Source organism: Semicossyphus pulcher, unplaced genomic scaffold (genome assembly GCF_022749685.1).
Source record: "Semicossyphus pulcher isolate SPU_LCO1_2020_fin unplaced genomic scaffold, fSemPul1.0.p SCAF_2, whole genome shotgun sequence".
NCBI classification, from domain to species: domain Eukaryota; kingdom Metazoa; phylum Chordata; class Actinopteri; order Labriformes; family Labridae; genus Semicossyphus; species Semicossyphus pulcher.
The window spans coordinates 3,309,226-3,332,500 of record NW_027211693.1 but is presented as its reverse complement, the minus strand read 5'-3'; positions in this window follow the sequence as shown (position 1 = coordinate 3,332,500).

The following is a 23,275-nucleotide window of genomic DNA, read 5'->3' as shown; positions in this document are numbered from 1 at the left end:
TGTACGGTGGCCCTCAGGGTCAAAACACAACAGTCATTAAAAAAAGTGAAACAACCATGTGTCTGAAAATGAACGCGAGCTGTCAGTGATGATATAGTGTGATAACACACAGGCAGCCTCTAAAGCATTTCTGGACTAACAGAGTGTTCTGTGAGCTGTCAGACAAATGTAGAGGAGCAGACCATAACTTTATTTACCTGTCAGGTGTTATAGTAAAATAACAGGATGTACGTGAAGGAGCTTCCTGGAGAAGACAGGAAGTGGTGTTGATCAGCTGTGTGTCTGTATGACTTTACCTTAACACACATGATCAGCCTGACACTGTTACAGGTGAGCTGACAGGTGAGCAGGTGAAGCATCACTGCGGCTCCAGGTCAGACTGAACATGATTCAAAGAAAGTAGTTCCTGTTGTTGCTGTTATCGCTGCTCGGAGGAGCGAGGAGCGAGGGGAGAGGAGCGAGGAGTGAGGATCAAGGAGAGAGGAGCAACAAGCGAGGACACACGAGAGCAGCCTCCACGGAAGTCTTTTACTGGTGGACACGCCCCCTTATTAGAGATCAGGCAGTGATTGGACGCTGCAGCAGACCGGACTGATGTGAAACTTGTTTTATATCGCAGAGAGGAAAAGCGGACCTTAAAACAGACTTTACAGGGCGCCTTGAAACCGACTACAAACAACGCCGGCATAAAGAGTCGGTATTTAACAACCTGTGATCGTTTATAAGGAAATATTGATCATAAAACTAACACAGGAGAGTGAATAACTGCAGATATGACTTGTTTTATGAGTCATCATTTATATAAAAATCTGTTAATTGTCTAAAAATCTAAAGTAGCAAAAACAGATTCATTTCTATGAAACTGAATTTAAACAAAGACCTCTCGTCATGATCAGTGATTCCCCTGCTAACTTTTATTACGGATGAATGAATGAATTCAGAGGGAGCAGGAGAGTCGCTCTGTCAGCAGGTAACTTTTTATTCAGTCAGTGTGAGACTGATCATCAATGAGGTCGGGTTTGATCAGCGGGACCTGAAACTGTTAGCCTAATCAATAATGTTCATAGGTCATGAACAGACAGTATTTGTAAATAATTAATCCATGTGAGATAATCAATAATTATAAATGTAAATAATAAACAGATAATATAAAGACATAGTGCCGGTAACACAGAGAGCAGCCTGTTCTTCATGTGCAGGTGTTTGTTACACAGGTAACAGGTCACAGAGAGGAAACACTGTTACTGTGATTTATAAGTAATACAGAGCACATGTGATCAGCTGACCCGACGGTGATCAGCTGACCCCACGGTGATCAGCTGACCCCACGGTGATCAGCTGACCCAACGGACACATCACAAACGGACGTCGCTGCACGAGACGCTTCAGAGGAAAGGAACGTCTCGTGTCTCTTAAAAAATGTCTGGTTTCCTGCCTCCTCTCTTGGTTTCCTCTGTCCTCTCCTGGTTTCCTCTGTCCTCTCCTGGTTTCCTGTCTCCTCTCTTGGTTTCCTCTCTCCTCTCCTCATTTCCTCTCTCCTCTCCTGGTTTCCTCTCTCCTCTCTCGGTTTCCTCTCTCCTCTCCTCATTTCCTCTCTCCTCCCCTGGTTTCCTCTCTCGTTTTCCTCTCTTGGTTTCCTCTCTCCTCTCCTCATTTCCTCTCTCCTCTCTTGGTTCACTGTCTCCTCTCCTCATTTCCTCTCTCCTCTTCTCATTTCCTCTCTCCTCTCCTGGTTTCCTCTCTCGGTTTCCTCTCTCCTCTCCTCATTTCCTCTCTCCTCTCTTGGTTTACTGTCTCCTCTCCTGGTTTCCTGTCTCCTCTCTTGGTTTCCTGTCTCCTCTCTTGGTTTCCTGTCTCCTCTCCTGGTTTCCTCTCTTTTCTCCTGGTTTCCTGTCTCCTCTCTTGGTTTCCTCTGTCCTCTCCTGGTTTCCGGTCTCCTCTCTTGGTTTCCTGTCTCCTCTCTTGGTTTCCTCTCTCCTCTCCTGGTTTCCTCTCCCCTCTCCTGGTTTCCTGTCTCCTCTTTTGGTTTCCTGTCTCCTCTCCTGGTTTCCTGTCTCCTCTCCTGGTTTCCTGTCTCCTCTCTTGGTTTCCTCTCTCCTCTCCTGGTTTCCTCTCCCCTCTCCTGGTTTCCTGTCTCCTCTTTTGGTTTCCTGTCTCCTCTCTTGGTTTCCTCTGTCCTCTCCTGGTTTCCTCTCTCTTCTCCTGGTTCCGGTCTCCTCTCTTGGTTTCCTGTCTCCTCTCCTGGTTTCCTGTCTCCTCTCCTGGTTTCCTGTCTTCTCTCTTGGTTTCCTCTCTCCTCTCCTGGTTTCCTCTCCCCTCTCCTGGTTTCCTGTCTCCTCTTTTGGTTTCCTGTCTCCTCTCTTGGTTTCCTCTGTCCTCTCCTGGTTTCCTCTCTCTTCTCCTGGTTCCTGTCTCCTCTCTTGGTTTCCTCTTTCCTCTGCTGGTTTCCTGTCTCCTCTCTTGGTTTCCTCTCTCCTCTCCTCATTTCCTCTCTCCTCTCCTGGTTTCCTCTCTCCTCTCTCGGTTTCCTCTCTCCTCTCCTCATTTCCTCTCTCCTCCCCTGGTTTCCTCTCTCGTTTTCCTCTCTTGGTTTCCTCTCTCCTCTCCTCATTTCCTCTCTCCTCTCTTGGTTTACTGTCTCCTCTCTTGGTTTCCTGTCTCCTCTCCTGGTTTCCTCTCTTTTCTCCTGGTTTCCTGTCTCCTCTCTTGGTTTCCTCTGTCCTCTCCTGGTTTCCGGTCTCCTCTCTTGGTTTCCTGTCTCCTCTCCTGGTTTCCTCTCTCCTCTCCTGGTTTCCTCTCCCCTCTCCTGGTTTCCTGTCTCCTCTCTTGGTTTCCTCTGTCCTCTCCTGGTTTCCTGTCTCCTCTCTTGGTTTCCTGTCTCCTCTCCTGGTTTCCTCTCTTTTCTCCTGGTTTCCTGTCTCCTCTTTTGGTTTCCTCTGTCCTCTCCTGGTTTCCTGTCTCCTCTCTTGGTTTCCTGTCTCCTCTCCTGGTTTCCTCTCTTTTCTCCTGGTTTCCTGTCTCCTCTCTTGGTTTCCTCTGTCCTCTCCTGGTTTCCGGTCTCCTCTCTTGGTTTCCTGTCTCCTCTTCTGGTTTCCTCTCTCCTCTCCTGGTTTCCTCTCCCCTCTCCTGGTTTCCTGTCTCCTCTTTTGGTTTCCTGTCTCCTCTCCTGGTTTCCTCTCTCCTCTCTCGGTTTCTTCTCTCCTCTCCTGGTTACCTGTCTCCTCTCCTGGTTTCCTCTCTCTTCTCCTGGTTCCTGTCTCCTCTCTTGGTTTCCTCTGTCCTCTCCTGGTTTCCTGTCTCCTCTCTTGGTTTCCTCTGTCCTCTCCTGGTTTCCTGTCTCCTCTCCTGGTTTCCTCTCTCCTCTCCTGGTTTCCCCTCTCCTCTCCTGGTTTCCTGTCTCCTCTCTTGGTTTCCTATGTCCTCTCCTGGTTTCCTGTCTCCTCTCCTGGTTTCCTCTCTCCTCTCCTGGTTTCCTCTCTCCTCTCCTAGTTTTCTCGTGTCTCTCCATGCATCTCTGGTGGGAGGGACTAAGACGCAAGTGAAGGAAGCATGGATGCAATTTAAGAGACTTGAGAAGCAGCCCTGAACCTGTCACCTCTCAGGACGTCCACGGTTCACTTACCTGCGTCACAGTGTCTCTGTAGGAGTTTAGCTTTGACATTTTGTCACAATGATTAAGCCACGTGTTTGCCAAATATATTATAATAATATATATATATTTAATATACAGATAAATCAGTCGTGTGCTCAAAGTTATAAAAATAAAGGCTGCTAACAGAACGATGACGTGTGAACCCCTCCTGAAACTTCTTAAATATTTGTTAGGAGAAGTAAAATAACAGTTTGTGCAGGAGTGTGAAAAGTTCACAGTGAAACACAGACAGGAAGTGTGTCCAGAGATGCTCATGTTCATGTAGAGTCACACAGAAGGTTAAAGGTCAGGTATGTTCATGATGTTAAAGCTGCTGCTCGGCTCATCGAAGCAGCTCTTCTTCACCTTTCTATCCTGTTTTTCAAAATAAAAGTCTGCAGGTTTGTCCACAGGAAGGCTGGTTGTGATTTCAGATTAAATGTAGCTGCTTAAGTTTTAAATGATCTGTTCCTCAATACAGTGTTCATGAAATGTTCACCTGCAGCGGTGGGCGGAGCCTCTCAGCCTCCAGCCACTCCACCTGTTTGAAGCCTTGAAGGTGGGGGGAGGTGGGGGTGGTGATGTTTTGGGAGTTTGGGGAGGCGAAGTTGCTCCGATCGTATCAATTAATACCAATAAAGACCTTAAGTGACAACACAGAGAGGCATTAGGCCGACAGCGTGCCGCAGCTTTGTTCCTGTGAGGCGCCAGCTGCCGGCGCCGGGCCCCGAGGACGCCGCCGCAGAGCCGCGTTCTGCTCCAGCGCCGCGCCGGGACGCGGTGGGCGGCGGCGGTACGACGCAGCCGGGCCGGCCGGGCTCCCCGCGCGAGTGCAGTATTAATGAGGCGACAGCACGGCCTGCTCCCGTATTCATTAGGCATCTGGGCCGACAGATGTGAAGAGCCGCCGCAAGACGAATAAAAAATCACTTCCCATCTGGACGCCCCAAACTGGAAAAGACAAGAGGCAGTTTCCTCTCTGTCACCCCCCCACCCCCCCACCAACACATCTCCCACTGCTCCAAGCACACACACACACACGCACACACACACACACACACACACACACACACACACACACACTGATAAACAGAGAAACACTCTCTGTGAAGCAGCTCTCAGACCTTGTGGAGGTGTGTGTGATCCTTCTTTAGAAGCTGATCAACTGAACACTTTTTAGGAAGTGTGTGTGTGTGTGTGTGTGTGTGTGTGTGTGTGTGCGTGTGTGTGTGTGTGTGTGTGAATGCTGTGACACCTTGTGTGCAGTGAGGAGGTCAGGACATCGTTTGGCCCCCAGGCCGTCCATAACTTCCTGATAACAGACACCTCATCAGGTATTCACCTCACAACAGCTATGCTAGCTTCAGCTACTTCCTAGCTAACAGTAATATCATCCAGGAAGTGGCTGCATGCTAACATGCTAACATTAGCTGTCTGATGTGTTGTTATAACTTGAAGCATCTTCTCAGTTGCTGATCAATCAGGAAACAGTGGAAATGATTGGTGGTGATGTCAGAGGAAAATGGCCGTCCTGTGAACATGGTGATGCTGAGGGCCCCCTGAGGCTGAGGGCCCCGTGATGTGAGGGCCCCCTGATGCTGAGGGCCGCCTGAGGCTGAGGGCCCCTGAGGCTGAGGGCCCCCTGATGCTGAGGGCCGCCTGAGGCTGAGGGCCCCTGAGGCTGAGGGCCCCCTGAGGCTGAGGGCCCCGTGATGCTGAGGGCCCCTTGATCCTGAGGGCCCCCTGAGGCTGAGGGCCCCGAGATGCTGAGGGCCCCCTGAGGCTCAGGGCCCCGTGATGCTGAGGGCCCCCTGATGCTGAGGGCCCCTTGATCCTGAGGGCCCCCTGATGCTGAGGGCCCCTTGATCCTGAGGGCCCCTTGTTGCTGAGGGCCCCGTGATGCTGAGGGCCCCCTGATGCTGAGGGCCCCTTGTTGCTGAGGGCCCCGTGATGCTGAGGGCCCCTTGATCCTGAGGGCCCCTTGTTGCTGAGGGCCCCGTGATCCTGAGGGCCCCCTGAGGCTGAGGGCCCCGTGATGCTGAGGGCCCCCTGATGCTGAGGGCCCCCTGATGCTGAGGGCCCCTTGATCCTGAGGGCCCCTTGTTGCTGAGGGCCCCGTGATGCTGAGGGCCCCCTGAGGCTGAGGGCCCCTTGTTGCTGAGGGCCCCCTGAGGCTGAGGGCCCCTTGATCCTGAGGGCCCCTTGTTGCTGAGGGCCCCGTGATGCTGAGGGCCCCCTGAGGCTGAGGGCCCCGTGAGTTACAACACAGTGTCAGTCCATGTTTGATGTTGAACATGTTTAAACGAGGACACCATGAAGTCTGTTTCTGCAGCTTTAAGCCGTCTTCTCTTTGATCTGAACTTGAGCCTCCCTCCTCCCTCCTCCTCCTCCTCCTCCCTCCTCCTCCTCTCTTCTTCTTCTGCACCTTTAATAAACGCGTCCATTAAAAGGCTCATTTCCTCTCATCTGCTTCTGAGCTGTTTTATATTTTTGATGTGCTGAGTCCAGACGAGCGGCTCCTGTGAAGGTCAGCAGACACAAACCTGGAGCCCCTCCCCCACGCCCCCCCTCCTCGGTCAGTGTAAGGACCATTACCTGAGTCCTATTAAAGTGATGGCTTTGTCCCGAAGCCTCATAAAGACCCCCAAACCTCCCTGTCAGAGGGGACAGTCTTGTTCTTGTATGCAGACGGTCTGTATGATGTCACTGAAGCTTTACTTCCTGCTGCTGCCTGACAAGCTTCAAAACGACGGTGAAGAAGAAAGTGAACCTCTGTAACAAACACGGTGCAGGTGGTGAAATGATTACGAACACTCTACTTTCTGTTTGGGCCTGAACACACCACATCCAGCTTACTTGTATGAACATCCTGCTAAAATCAGAGGATACGATACGACGACAACGTTTCTAAGAGGTATCGCGTTTCGCTAAAGAACAAAGTTTATGTTTTCATTGATCATTATTGGCAGTATATCGTTTTATTTGATTTGAAGCCAGAATGTTTAAGTTGAATCGTCTTTGAATTATTATTATTATTATTATTATTATTATTATCATTATTAATATCGTGAGGTTGAGTTCGTCGGTAAAATGTCCTTCAGAGGAACACGTTTTACTTTTGTGCTGAAGTATTCTGAGCCTGAACTTTCTGACTTTCACTTGAGTAAAGGAGTTGAATCAGGACTTCTACTTATACTCAAGTATCTGTACTTCTACTGAAGTATTGATTGTGTGCTTTTGCCACCTCTAATTATTCGTGTCATGTCTCTGGATTCCTTGTGAAGCTTGTTTCCCTGACGTGTCTCAGTCTGCAAAGCATTCTGGGAATGTTCTTCCACTGCTGCGTCTTGGAGTCTGCAGAAGTAAAAGAACAATGGTGCATTATAACTGTCATGTGTCACATGTTCTCTTCCGTTGTTTGTTAAATTCACTCTGAATGTTTGGAGCATGTAAAGCACATTTTTGACCCTTGACCCACACTGTAGTTCAGACCGAATAATGTGGTACGTTTGGGACGCTGTTGAGAGCGGCCTGGTTTCAGTCTGTGGAGGTGATCGTGATGTCTCTCCTCTCTGTGCAGATATTTAAGCTTCTGTATTTGTGTACAAACAGAAAGCAGTCGGAGTTCCAGTGAAGCAGCATTTTGTCTTTGCAGGACAAAGTGTTTCAGCTTGAGTTACTGCAAGCTTAAACAGTTTGTCCTCGTGTCTTTGTACTCCTCTGTACATGTCAACATGTGAACTACATGTTCAGCTGTGTTTCACTTTTCTGTCTCATCATGTAAACAAAGGAGAAACATCGACACAAACTGTTGGACAGTTTGCGGCTGAACTCTGGATCGTTCGGAGCTTCTTCTGTTCGGACTCGTAAAGAGAGACGAGGACGAGCTGACGTGTTTCTGATCTTTTAAATGTGTGACTCCAGATGTGACGAGATCTGTCAGACATGAAACACACATCTGATGTGAACCGTTTCAAGCTTCACACACACAGCTGTGGGTTTTTGTCCTGAAGCAGCTCCCGTAGAGAGACGGAAGCTGAAACCCTTCATGTGATTCAGATTCAGTCTTTTAAATTTCACAGTTTAACTTCACGAAGAGACAAACAAGCAGCTGATGTCACTCTAATGATTATCAGTCTGTGTCTGATCGGATGATCCTGCAGACTTCTGTGATGTTCATACGATGTTATTGCTGTGTGAAGTGCTCAGATTACTCAACATTTACCAGCCAGCAGATAAACCAGACAACATGTTGTTCGGCTGTTCTTCATTTCCAGGACACAAACAGAGAACATGAAACAGAGATAAAGCCTCCTCTGACGCTCGGCCTGTTTTATGAGCTTAATTAGTGCAAACACACAGAGATTAAAAACACAGACAGACGAGATGAAATCAATAATTTCTGCAGGTGAGATTATAAAAGTCCAACAGGGAGGTATTAAAGACGAGAGGTCGACTCAACAAACAAGAACATGCAACAGACAAAAGCAGAGAGGAGGATTAACAGGCTGCAGCTTCAAAGGAAACAAACAGGAAACAAACAGAAAGCAAACAGGAAACAAACAGAAAGCAAACAGGAAACAAAAACAAAACAAACAGGAAACAAACACAAAACAAACAGGAAAGAAACACAAAACAAACAGGAAACAAACACAAAACAAACACAAAACAAACACAAAACAAAAACAAAACAAACAGGAAACAAACAGGAAACAAACACAAAACAAACAGGAAACAAACACAAAACAAACAGGAAACAAACACAAAACAAACAGGAAACAAACAGGAAACAAACACAAAACAAACAGGAAATAAACACAAAACAAACAGGAAACAAACACAAAACAAACAGGAAATAAACACAAAACAAACAGGAAACAAACAGGAAATAAACACAAAACAAACAGGAAACAAACACAAAACAAACAGGAAACAAACAGGAAACAAACACAAAACAAACAGGAAACAAACAGGAAACAAACAAGAAACAAACACAAAACAAACACAAAACAAACAGGAAACAAACAGGAAATAAACACGAAACAAACAGGAAACAAACACAAAACAAACACAAAACAAACAGGAAACAAACACAAAACAAACAAGAAACAAACAGGAAACAAACACAAAACAAACAAGAAACAAACAGGAAACAAACACAAAACAAACAGGAAACAAACACAAAACAAACAAGAAACAAACACAAAACAAACAAGAAACCAACACAAAACAAACACGAATCAAACAGGAAACAAACACAAAACAAACACAAAACAAACAGGAAACAAACAGAAAACAAACACAAAACAAACAGGAAACAAACACAAAACAAACACAAAACAAACAGGAAACAAACAGAAAACAAACACAAAACAAACAGGAAACAAACAGGAAACAAACAGGAAACAAACACAAAACAAACAGGAAACAAACACAAAACAAACACAAAACAAACAGGAAACAAACAGAAAACAAACACAAAACAAACAGGAAACAAACAGGAAACAAACAGGAAACAAACAGGAAACAAACACAAAACAAACAGGAAACAAACACAAAACAAACACAAAACAAACAGGAAACAAACAGAAAACAAACACAAAACAAACAGGAAACAAACAGGAAACAAACAGGAAACAAACAGGAAACAAACACAAAACCAACACAAAACAAACAGAAAAGAAAAAGGAATAAACACAAACCATGCATTCCACATTTCCCATAATGCACCTGGAACAGGTCTTTGGATGAAGTCGCTGGTAAACAGCCTCATATTTCAACCCTGATGTTATTCTGACTTCCTGTGACATCACAGTGACATCATCAGGGTTCTTTCCTGCAGAAACAGAGGAGACGTGATCAAACTGTTAAAATAAAACATTTAACACAAAGTCATGTGACACGGTCACATGGTCTCCTTCAGTGAACCTGCTGTTTAAAAGGACTGAACATGAGCAGGAAACTCATCTGATGAGTAAATGTGGGATCCTCTGGGCCCTCCGCCGGCCCCTCAGGGACCCCTTTGAGCCCCCTGACCACATGTTGAGAGCCCCAGCAGGTGTTGTCAGGTGTCTGAGCAGAGAGAAGCAGCAGCAGCAGCAGCAGCAGCAGCGGTGTGAGTGAAAGATGGCGAGCGGCTGTGGCTGGAGACAGACGGAGCTGTGCTCAAACAGGAGCTGTCACATATTTCAGGCGGCCGCGCGCTCATTAAAGACGGAAAGCTCCGGAGCCGTAATTGTTTTAATTTATTTGTTTATGGCGAAGACAGAGGGGACGGGCACATGGCACTCTGAGCTTTTATTGGGAACATATGGAAGACATTTATCACCATTTGCAGCCATCGGCCTAAATGATTTTATTAACTAATTTGTAACTTTACACTTTTTTAATCAAACACATGCTGCGCGCTGTAATGCTCTGATAATGCTCCGGGGCTTTGTAAAGAGAGCAACGCAGCCAGAGGGAAATAAAGAGGAGAGGAAGGAGAGATGGAGGGAGAGAGAGGAGGAGAGGGAGGAGGAGGAGGTAGGTAGGGGGGGCAGCCATGATGGAGGCGGGGGGCTGCGGGGCGTGGCTCTCGGCCCTGGTCTTCAGTTCTCCTCTCAGCTCCTGTTTACCTGAGCTCAGTGAGGCCAATTCTCTTTTGTTCTGGTTGATAATGTTTGGACCTGAGGGAGGAGGGAGCGCCCCCCCCCCCCCCCCCCCCCCCCCCCGCTCACCTGCACAGAACCAAATCCAGGTCCAAACCACAGCGGACAGGAAGCTGAGGGTGTGGGACTGAGGGGCGGCGGCCTCAGGAGCACACGGATCAGAGGTGGTTTAGGTGCAGTGAGGCGAGGAGCTGCAGGTGTAATAAACACCCCCCCTCCCTTAGACTGTATTAATTGAAGTGGTGTTACAGGTTTAATGGCTCCTACAGAGGGAGGCGCAGAAACAACCTGGAGGAGAGTTTGTGAGCTGAACACTGACTCAACTTTAAATACGAACGTTATAAACACAAACATTATAAACACGAACGTTATAAACACAAACATTATAAAAACAAACATTATAAACACAAACGTTATAAACACAAACATTATAAAAACGAACGTTATAAACACAAACATTATAAACACGAACGTTATAAACACAAACATTATAAACACGAACGTTATAAACACAAACATTATAAATACGAACGTTATAAACACAAACATTATAAACACGAACGTTATAAAAACAAACATTATAAAAACAAACATTATAAACACGAACGTTATAAACACAAACATTATAAACACGAACGTTATAAAAACAAACATTATAAACACAAACGTTATAAACACAAACGTTACAAACAAGAACGTTATAAACACAAACATTATAAACACGAACGTTATAAACACGAAAGTTATGAATACGAAAGATAAAAACATGAATCTTATAAACACGGACGTTATGAATACGAAAGTTATAAACATGAACGTTACAAACAAGAACGTTATAAACATGAACGTAATGAATACGAACATTATAAATACGAACACTGTAAACTCGAACGTTATAAACATGAATGTTATGAACACGAACGTTATAAATATGAACGTTATAAACACAAACGCTATCAACATTAATGTTATAAATACAAACGTTATAAACATGAACGTTATGAACACGAACGTTATAAATATGAATGTTATAAATATGAATGTTATAAATATGAATGTTATAAATATGAAAGTTATGAATACGAACCGTAGAAACGTGAACGTTACGAACGCGAATGTTACGAACACGAACGTTTGAACATGAACGTTCTGAACGCGAACGTTTTGAACGCAAACGTTATAAACGCGAACGTTATGAATACGAATGTTATAAACATGAACGTTATGAATACGAACGTTATGAACATGAACGTTATGAATACGAACGTTATAAGCGTGAATGTTATAATCACAAACGTTATAAACACGAACATTATGAATCACGAATGTTATAAACACGAACGTTATAAACTCGAACTCTATAAACATGAACGTTATGAATACGAACGTTATAAACATGAACGTTACAAACACAAAAACATGAACACATGAATGATTCCCTGCATTCATGAATCTCACTCAAACTGATGATTTGTCTCCCTCACTCTGACATCATCACGTCTCTGATCCGTGTTTGCGCTCCCTGTGGCAGCGACGACCATCTCAAGTTAAGAGACGAGCGTCATGTTTCATTGTGAAAGTGAATTAAGTTAAAGTTTTACAATGTTCTGCAGGTGTGTGTGCGCGTGTGTTTCGTCCTCTCTGCTGTTTGTGATGTGAGACAACGTGACGACACATTTAGACTCTCAAATGAGTCGACATCTCCCCCCACACACACACACACACACACACACATCAAACATGGCCACAAAGTGACACACTGACAGGAGCAAACATGTCCGTCACCTCTCTGCTGTTAGCTGATTGAGTGCGGCGTGTCTCTCTCACTTCTCATAAATAAAACAGAACGAGTGACGGTTTGTCGTCCCGCAGCGACGCGACCACAAACATCTGGACACAAACAACAGCGTCTCACACACACACACACATAAAACAGGAAGCCAGCTCTGTGTAAATACCCGTCCTGAACTGTGAGGGAGTCGTCTCCCATTAAGGCCCTAAAGAGCGGGACATCAAACCGGGTGGAGGCGGCGCGGCGGGAGCCAGCATCATCACATTTTAATAGAACATGTGGCGTCTCCTCCCCTCCACTCCGGGCCAAATGGCAATCCTGAATTCTGCCCAGCTGTCGAGCTACAAATGGGCTGCAATTACCTCACGCCTCCACCCGGTTCAGCCGTCAGACACCATCAGTGTGAGGGGTCAACGGACAGCTTCACCTCGAAGCTGACGGAGGATGTCCTGGAGGACCAGAGAAGAAGAACCAGCAGGAAAATGAAGCCAAATGAAACGTCAGTAAATTCATAGAGAATAAATCTTCTAAGATCTCCTGGATCAGGTTTGTAAGATTTTACAATTTACAGGTCAAATAAAGATAATATCGAACTGGAACATTATTACATCGTGTTTCATTCATGTTCTGCCGATTACAACAGCAAAGGTCAGGGAGGCAAATATCTGACACAGTGCAATTAGGTACAAAAGGTGAGCGATCACAATCATTTGTATATTTTTGTATCAGTGCTGAAACTCTCCTGACGTCCAGGAATGGTCAAACCAAACTCCATTCAGAAAACAGTCATTTAAGAGATGATTCTTGTCGTCTTATTATGGACAGGCGCTCCACAGCTGAAACAGAACGCCGGTAGTTGGTGTCCATCAGAGAAATCCTGGTACTGATCCGAGCTAACAGCTCAGCACACTGGGCACTGGTCAGCCAGCTCAGGAGGAGGAGGGGAGGTTAACCAGCTGTGAGAGAGAAACAAAGGAGGAAAACATTTTCATCAGAGATGGTAAAGTCACAGCTGATGTCACGGTTTGTTTCTGTGGTGATGCCTCTACAGGTGGGACACGAGGGAGGACGGAGAGCCGGCAGGGACAAACAACATGCGTTAAAGACTGAGTGACCTGTTGGAGAGGAGACGGTGATTTTTCATTGTTCTTCAAACTAAATGACACGATGATAAAAGTGCTGTTTCTGTGCTTTTATTTGCTGGTCCTCTTCGACTGACTTCTTGTTTCTTCTTCCGCCTCTTCAGTTTCTCACCAGGACTTTCGAGCGACTGCTTTTATTTCAGTGCAAAACTCTTCAACCTGTGTTCGTTTGAACTTTACAATCTTCAGAAATTCTTTGAAACATCTCTACATATGCAGACATCAGATCGTGTTCCAGCATGAAACATTGTGTGACGGATGATCACTTTTCTGCAGCTCTGTTGGAAAATGGCTCAGAGTGATGCCTCTCTGAGAACAACTCTCAGCTGATGTTTCTCCTGACGAGAAGCCAAAAGTCCCACTTTTCTGAGGGAAGTGAACGTTACCTGGAGCTGCCAGAATGGATGTTTCTGACTCTGCCGGCCGACAGACCGACGTCTCTGTCTGCTCTGAAACATACAGCTTCAGGCCGACCTGGACCGGCTAGGTGCTGCTGATTGTACGATCAGGTGTGCTCAGGTGAGTTTGGTATGGAGCCAGGTTTGAGTGTAACGGCAGGTTTTAGAGGTTTGAGTTAAACCTATCACACATTAGTGCTGCTGCTGTAAATGACAGCAGAATGGAGCGAGTGAGTCCACGACGCTGCAGCTGGAGGAGTTCATCACAGGAAGCAGCCAGAGGCCGCAGCTGGGCCGCAGACGGAGGGAGGACGGAGGGAAACGCTGACTCCGAGTCAGATCTCGAACTTTTCCTTTCTTTGTTTCCCTGAAAGAATCCGATTAAAAAGTTTTAAAACACTGAATGGAAGCATGGGGAGCAAGTTTCACTGTTAAACAACTACATTACCCATAAGCCTCAGTGAGAGATCAGGACAAAGGGATGTTCTGCAGAACTTTGAATGCTTTATTTTCAGTTTTAGGTCAAAGGTCGTTTCCGTGTGTGTTCTCTCCTCGTTGGCGTGACTGAACATCTGGATCCACAAGAAAAACATTTAATGTGATGAAACATACCTGAGGATGTGATTACCCATAATGCCCCTCTTCAGACAGCTGCTGTGTGACAGCTGACAGTGCCTGAACTTCTCATAACGAAGCCTCGTTGTTTCAGCACGCCGCTCTGACAGCTTCCTGTTGCTCGCGCTCTTCTTCTTCTGTTGGACTAATTTAGACGTCCATCATGCTCGCTGGGAACGTGTTCGCTTTAATGCTTTAATATCATCGGCTTCACCTCGGGGACCAGCGCGCTGTAATCGCTGCCTCCAAATAATTTGTTTTCCAGCACGGCTCCCCTGTTCCCGCCCGTCCATGAATTAATATTCACAACATAATGCAGCAGGAACTTTCTATACGAACTGTTTTCATCTGATAAAAGAGCTTTGTGGGAGTTATTATCTCTTTTAATATGAACAAGCTGTTTGATGTTTTCATACACGACTGTTTAAACCTGCAGACGCTCAGAGAGGTCGAGCTCTGATGTTCGCTTCACGGCTCCACTTCATCAACCAGTCCACCTCCTCCACAGCAAACTGGGAAACTGTTGTGACCATTTTAAAGCCTGAAAGTCGACCTGTGACCTCTTTAAAGGACACCCTGTGTGATGTTTGACCCAGATTCAAGCTGCTGTTCTCCTGATCAAGAGAAGAAGAAACAAAGTGTTCATGCATTCAAATCTCTGTTTCTCAAACAGATCGACAGCTTTCGGTCCAGCTTTGATCGATAACAACACGCTGATTTTTCCCACGATGCTGTTACACATGAATCCACGCAGGGTAAAGCTAACAGGCTGAACCTGCAGCTTGCGCGTGAATCTGAATAGTTCCATCCGAGCAGAGATTCACTGAACGCTCGGCCTACATCATGTTCACGCTCTGTGTGTTCTTACTGGACACTTTAACATCCAATGTTCTTAAGATGACTGTGATGCATTCAAAGACACCACCAGCTCCTGCTGTTCATTCTGTGTTCAGGCTTAACGTTAACGTTGGATTTAACAGGTCCGGTACTGTCCGGTGATTAACAACACGAAGCAAGGACCAGGTGAGCGTTCTGCATCTCCTCTCCTCGTTATCTCACCTGTGCCCCCCCCTGACGTCCTGACCCTCAGGTGTGTGCAGCTCGTCCACGTCTCCAGCCGTCACAGAGGAGCTGATTTACAGTCTGGTGATAGTTCACCTGCAGCTCTGCTCTTTGTTTCTGCACAAACAGGCGGAACGCCCGCGAGACACAACAGCATGAAAAATTCAACCGCAAAGCCAAACATCTCCTCCACTCTTCATCCAGGGAGGAGGAGGAGGAGGAGGAGGGGGAGGAGGAGGGGGAGGGTGAGGAGGTGGAGGAGGAGGGGGAGGGTGAGGAGGTGGAGGAGGGGGAAGGTGAGGAGGTGGAGGGTGAGGGAGGAGGAGGAGGAGGGTGAGGGGAGGAGGTGGAGGGGAGGAGGAGGGGGAGGGGAGGAGGGGAGTTCGAGGAGGAGGAGGGGGAGGAGGGGAGTTCGAGAAGGAGGTGGAGGGAGGAGGAGGAAGAGGAGGAGGAGGAGGAGGAGGAGGTGGAGGGTGAGGAGGTGGAGGGGAGGAGGGGGAGAGGAGGGGAGTTCAAGGGGGAGGAGGGGAGTTCGAGGAGGAGGAGGGGGAGGAGCAGGGAGAGGAGGGGAGTTCAAGGGGGAGGAGGGGGAGGAGGAGGGGAGTTCGAGGAGGAGGAGGGGGAGGAGGAGGTGGAGGGGGAGGAGGGGAGTTCGAGGAGGTGGAGGGTGAGGGGGAGGAGGTGGAGCAGGGAGAGGAGTGGAGTTTTAGGAGGAGGAGGGGGAGGAGGAGAAAGAGCAGGGAGAGGAGGGGAGTTCGAGGAGGAGGAGGGGGAGGGGGAGGAGGGGAGTTCGAGGAGATGGAGGGGGAGGAGGGGAGTTCGAGGAGGTGGAGGGTGAGGGGGAGGAGGTGGAGCAGGGAGAGGAGGGGAGTTCGAGGAGGTGGAGGGTGAGGGGGAGGAGGTGGAGCAGGGAGAGGAGGGGAGTTTGAGGAGGTGGAGGGTGAGGGGGAGGAGAAGGAGCAGGGAGAGGAGGGGAGTTTGAGGAGGAGGAGGGGGAGGAGGAGAAAGAGCAGGGAGAGGAGGGGAGTTCGAGGAGGAGGAGGGGGAGGAGGAGAAAGAGCAGGGAGAGGAGGGGAGTTCGAGGAGGAGGAGGGGGAGGGGGAGGAGGGGAGTTCGAGGAGATGGAGGGGGAGGAGGAGGTGGAGGGGGAGGAGGGGAGTTCGAGGAGGTGGAGGGTGAGGGGGAGGAGGTGGAGCAGGGAGAGGAGGGGAGTTTGAGGAGGTGGAGGGTGAGGGGGAGGAGAAGGAGCAGGGAGAGGAGGGGAGTTTGAGGAGGAGGAGGGGGAGGAGGAGAAAGAGCAGGGAGAGGAGGGGAGTTCGAGGAGGAGGAGGGGGAGGAGGAGAAAGAGCAGGGAGAGGAGGGGAGTTCGAGGAGGAGGAGGGGGAGGGGGAGGAGGGGAGTTCGAGGAGATGGAGGGGGAGGAGGAGGTGGAGGGGGAGGAGGGGAGTTCGAGGAGGTGGAGGGTGAGGGGGAGGAGGTGGAGCAGGGAGAGGAGGGGAGTTTGAGGAGGTGGAGGGTGAGGGGGAGGAGAAGGAGCAGGGAGAGGAGGGGAGTTTGAGGAGGAGGAGGGGGAGGAGGAGAAAGAGCAGGGAGAGGAGGGGAGTTCGAGGAGGAGGAGGGGGAGGAGGAGAAAGAGCAGGGAGAGGAGGGGAGTTCGAGGAGGAGGAGGGGGAGGGGGAGGAGGGGAGTTCGAGGAGATGGAGGGGGAGGAGGAGGTGGAGGGGGAGGAGGGGAGTTCGAGGAGGTGGAGGGTGAGGGGGAGGAGGTGGAGCAGGGAGAGGAGGGGAGTTCGAGGAGGTGGAGGGTGAGGGGGAGGAGAAGGAGCAGGGAGAGGAGGGGAGTTTGAGGAGGAGGAGAAAGAGCAGGGAGAGGAGGGGAGTTCGAGGAGGAGGAGGGGGAGGAGGAGAAAGAGCAGGAAGAGGAGGGGAGTTCGAGGAGGAGCACAAAGAGGAGCAGTTCTCTCAGTGTCATGCAGTTCCACGTTCAGGTACCTGAGCTCCTGATGCTCTGTAACATGCCAGGTAGCTCTGTCAGGTGTGCTCTGTGTTGTTTGTGACTTTTGGTTTCAGGTTGTTTTTCTTGTCTCCGTCGTCCCCCCCGACCGCCACCTGATCCAGACACTCTTCAAACTACGTCACCTGACAGCGAGCAGGTAGCGGTGCAGGTGGAACTGACCTATACTCCGAGTTCTGTGTGTGGCCAGTTGGCAGAGAACGAGCTCAGCACTTTAGTCTGCTTATTTTTTACTTCAGGGCACATCCAGGCTAGCAGTTTCCCTCTGCCTCCAGTCTTTATGCTAAGCTAGGCTACCCACGCCCTGACTCCAGCTGTGTGCTGACTGAACACGGACGTGAAGCTGCTTCGAATCTTCTGCAAAGAAACAGAATGAGTTTTTCTTCATGGGGACAAATACTGTCCCACGTCCTCGCTGTGCTCACTGAGAGAGCTCCTCTTCTTCTCTTCACAAGAAGTTTCAACACTTTTCAGTCTGAAGTAAAAACTGTGATTCACATCCAGCTGAAACGCTGCAGAGGAAGCCCGAGGCTTCAACACACACACACACACACACACACACACACACAGCTCTTTCCTCTGCTCGTCTGTCTGCGGTAAAACTCGATTCACCATCTCTCTCTCTTTTTACATCCTGTCCTCAGCAGCCGCTCGGCCCCGCCATCTTCAATATTTCACACGATGCGACGGGGATTCGAGCTAATTACCTTGCCAACGATCCCCGCGCCGGGCTGACCTGCGCCGGCAGGAGAGGAGCATTAACATGTGATGATGCAAATGAAATGTGTCCCTCTGTCTGTCTCCGTCTCTGCTGCCCGCCTTTATCAAAAAATGATGACCCCCGGCTAATTATTAGCGAGCAGGGCCCCCGCCCGGGGAGGTGCCATTGTTCTGTCGGAGGTTTTTACATTAAAGATGGATGTCAGAGGGGAGTGTGTAGGAGGAGGAGGAGGAGGATGAGGAGGTGCTGGCGTCCACGTGAAGATCATCAGAGGAGGAAACAGGCCGGTTGACTCCGACTCTGACCTCTTAAATATTCACCTTGAGTGTTTTCCTGCCGCATCTTTGTTATCCTGCGGCACCTGAACGCAGCATCGTCCTCCAAAGTAAAGCGAGAGCAGCGAGTGTCTGCGGGGTACGACATGTTCAGACCGGGCGAGACCTGACCCCGCTCGCCGCCCACCCGGCTCCTCCTGCTCCTCCTGCTCCTCCTGCTCCTCATCAAAGAGCGAGTCGTTAACATGAAGCCCCGCACAGAGTGAAACAGAGTAAAGCTCCAAGTGTTTGTGCACATGTTGGACTGAATGAACGTTTACAGAAACAAAGCGACGTCGAGCTCGGCCGCGTCGCTGCGGCGGCGGCGGCGGCGGCTGCGGCGGCGGCGGCTGCAGGGAAATGAAATGTGCCGCTGCTCGTTTAGAGGAAGAGAAAGACAAAGAGACGAGCAGAGCAACCAGGGCCCCATCTGTTCTCTGCTAATGACCTCTCCTACTCATACACTGCTTTAATTAAACCACACACACACACACACACACACACACACGCACACACCGGCAGCCAGAGGTTTGCACCACCTGAATCCATCTTCTCCACTTTAGAGCTTTGGTGCCTGACCTAAGGCCAGGGGCTTCTCTGAGAGGTCACAGGATGAATCTGAGGGGTCAACAGAAACCTTACTTACTGCTCACACCTGCTCACACCTGCTCACACCTGTACGAGGAGCCTCCGGGCCGAGAACCAGGAAATTACATCCTGGAATGACCAGAAGTCTTTGAAGGGATCCGAGATGCTGCATGTGTGAAATAAAACGATTGTGACGGAAACACGACGAAGGAAGCGAGATGAAACCTGCAGGACGGAGTGTGGTGCATTCAAAGACTCCAAAAGTTAGAGCGAGAGAGAGAGAGCATGAAGGTCAGCAGGACTCTGAGAGGTCAGAAGGATTCAGTCCTGAGCAGCTTCAGACCCCAGAAGACCCAAAAACACAATCACAATATTTCAGCCGGAGACCCCGGGGCCGGTTTTTATACCCCCGACCCCCCAACAATTATTTACACGCTTGTTAATAAGAAATGAAAAACTGCAGCGTGAAATCCAACACACACAGGAGGACAGCTGAAGAGTGTATAGAGATGCTGTGAGGACAGGAGGGGTGAGTGTGGTGCGTTCAAATGCTCCTTAAAGAACTATGGTATGTTCAAATGCTCATTCAAGCTAAGCTAATCTGCATGCTATCTACACTGTACTTACTAACTTAGAGTTTTGTGTTTGTGCTGCTGCTGCTGGGGGTCAATAAAGAATGATCTTATCTTCAGGTTGATGACCAGGTGCAGTCTCACCTCCAGCTCTCTGAAGAACACACCACCCGGGTTCATGTTCTGTTCATGCCTCGGTGAGAGAGAGCGTCACTGCAGTCTCTGTTTACATCTGCTTCACTGTCAGATCACGTGAGATTACACGAGATCACGTTGGGTGGTACCTGGCACACATGAGTTGGTGGCGATGCAGGTGGTTTGTTCTCCACAGACGTGCAGACGTCCGGAGCCACATCAGCCGACCTACTTCACATCCTCACGAGTGAACGTTCCCCGGTGGGATGTCTCTCAGAGCTGACCCTGTCGCTCCTCTGCACTGTTGCATTGTGGGAAGACTGTGCTGTTAAATGGTCCTCATCATGTGAGACAGTTAGAGTCAGTAGCTGCGTCCCAATCAGAGGCTGCAGCCTCCGAAGGAGGCGGAGGATGCTCCACTCACAGCCTGCGTAGATGATAAAGCTGAACTGAATTGAGACGGTCTGGTCTATCCTAGCGTCAACAAACGCCGATTCTGTCGCCTAGCAACAGGTAGCTAGCAGGCTAACTAGGTAGCATAATTAATGTCGAGTAAGTTAACCTGTTTTTTTTAAAGATGATTTGTTTAAAGGGCCCTTTGGTCTTCTTAAACGTGCATCTCTAGCTATTCCATTGAGTTGAAACCAAAAACGTTTATTCCTCGGCCACGTAAAAGTCCGCCATTTCGTTTGAATTGGCGCGCAATGTATCTCAGGATATGTTGGGCCGTGAAGGATGCACCCGATGGATCCTTAGCAGCTCGGGAAACGGAGGACGCATCTGAAGGAGCCTTCGAATTGGAGCCTTCGACACAGCCTCAGTGTTTGGTCGGACTGAGACGCAGCTCTGAACTCCTGACGCCATCTTAACTCCTGATAAACTGACCCCTGATTGGCCGCCTGCTTCAGACTTCTTATTGGTTGAGGACATAGTGGTGCATTCAGGGACCAAACAACAACAGTGTGAATGTTTCTGTATCAGCACAGTGACACGACATCGTCTCCTTGACCCAGAGCCGGCGGACATCTCCTCCCCTGTCTCACCCGCCTCCCCCGCCCCTCCCCCCGGGTGTGTGGGGTCTTGGGGGCCTCTCAGACCTTGACTGACTGATTAATGGACTGGACGGCAGTCAGCTGGTGAGATTACAGAAACGCTGCCTCCTCGTCGGGGGACGCCGCTGCAAAGAGAAACATCCAGCAGCCTCTGTGCCAACCGTCCTCCCCCCGCCTCCCCCATCCCGACGCCCCCCCGCCTACCCTGGAATCTCAGACGTTGGGGAAATTAACGTTGGGATGGAGGAGGGGGGAGGGAGGGGTGAAGGCAAAGCGCTTGCCAAGCCATCTGAGATCTTCCTCCTCCTCTTTCTCCTTTTCGATTTTGTTTGTGCCCGCTGCCGATTCCCCGGCCGGAGTTTTTCGGCTCGGCGTCAAATCCCCGCCGTCCTCACGGATTCTCCAGATCTCATTACAGTCAATGAGGCTGCAAAGACTTTCAGATCAAAGTGAAAGACTTCAGCCTCTGAAGGCAGCATGGGGGGGGGTATTTTTTTAATTTCAGGAGGGGGGGGGGGTTCATCAGCGGAGCTGCCAAGCTGAATGAGAGCCGTCCAGGAGCGTCAGAGCAGACTGAAACACACTGCTGGAATGTCCACGTGTACATGCAGCACTGAAACCAGCAGCTGCTCTTTTCACAGGAAACACAGACACTTCATGAGACACTTGTTCTCAGTGAAACACGTTACACAGAGCTGAGCAGGAAGTCACGTCATCAGTAAGTGACGGACAATTCAATCACACCGAGGACATGACCCACAGTGAACCCCGAGCAGAGACACAAAAGTCTGATGGAAACAAAGATGGATTTTAAAACACGGGCCCGAATGTTCAACAGGTCAGGTGATCCAGGTGTGTGTGAATCTGATCAAACCTCCAGTTTGTGTTCAATCAGGCTGCTCCTGATCCCAGGAGGCTTCAGGAGCTACATGTGATAAATCTCTACAGTGACGTAGAAACAGGAAACGTTTGGGTTATAAAAAGAAGAATCAGTCCCCATAAAATAATCCACCAACAGCATCCACGTCAAACATCAGGAGTGTCATTTAAAGCTCCTGTGAGGAACTTTCATTTTTGGCGCCCCCTGTGGACAAAGTGGGTATAAATAATCTGGATTTGTCTTCAGGTTGATGGCCAGTTTTACTTTGAAAAACCAGGACAACAGGAAGCTGGATCAGCTGATCCTGGACAGAAAAATGTAACGATCCGGATTAAACTCCAGCTGGGCCCTGAGCCGAGGACGGGTCAGTGTGACACTTTGTACCTGTACCTGTCTCAGAGTGTCGTTACAGTGTGGCATCAGTATCAGGACATGACGTGAACACTTCCTGCACGTGCTGATAAAAAACATCCGTCAGACGTGTGAGTGTCTCCGTCCTCCTCACATGCACACGTTCAGCGCTCGGTGTGGACATAAATCCTGGGGGCTTCCTGTTTTAACATATTCATCACTCCGACCCGCCGCCGTGCTGAGCGGAGATGATGCTGGGCGCCGGATGTCCGGGGCACGACTCCCCGGGCCTGAGCGTGAATAAATTGACCGGGTCGCAGCGAAGACGGCGCCGCATGTCGTAATGAGAGCGAGGAGACGTCGGGGGGAGATCCCTGAACCTCGCTGTGATCCACTGTACCCCCCCCACACACACGCACGCACGGACACACACACACATGCACACACACACACACACACACATGCACACACACACAGACTGATGTTCAGACTGGCAGCTTTTATTTACAGCAGTGTGTGAGGACGTGTTGGCAGCTTTAATGTCACTGTCAGACGAGCGTCTTTGTATTCAGATGCTGAGTGTGTCCGAAACCGCATCATACTAATCATACTGACCGTGACGTTAAAGTGAGTATGTCGTTCGTTCCCATCTCATAGTATGCAATTTTGTGTATGCGAGAAATGCCCAGATGTAAACTAGATCGGTCGGATGTTTGAGTATGATACGGGAGCTCACTGGTTGTACTCAACTGTCCCAAAATGCATTGCAGCTATTCAGCTTCTACTCTGGCGGAGATGGACCGGAGATCAGAGCGGACATACGTAAACGATTAAGTCACGTGACACGGAGAAGGGGGCTCTGAGTATGATGCCACCGGCATCCTAATAGTCAGGTGAGTAGGCAGTATGCAGTACATACTGTTTGAGTCTGTAGTAGGCAGCACGTTAGTATGCGGTTTCGGACACAGCATCTGTCTCTGATGTTGGACTGACGATCACACGACACTGAACCTGCTCCACCGTTCCATTAAAGGGCCAGTTCGCCAGTTTTCACCCTCAGTGCTATCATGCTATTATGGGGAGCTAATGTTATTATGGTCGGAGAAAATGCAGTTTCTCTCTGTGCCCTTGGAGGGCGCTATCCGCTTCTCCAACGGGCCCTGGAAAACCTCCACCAGACTACATAAAACAAGTCATCTGGTGGAGGCCAGGGAGCTCGCTAAACTACACCTCCTCAATCTCGGACACCTCCTCAATCTCGGACGCCGCCTCCGATGTCACGTCTCGTCCAGAATCGTTGGGTTTGAAATGTCGACTGCAGACTGAAGACGATCCACCAGAATATTCTCGTCGTGTTTC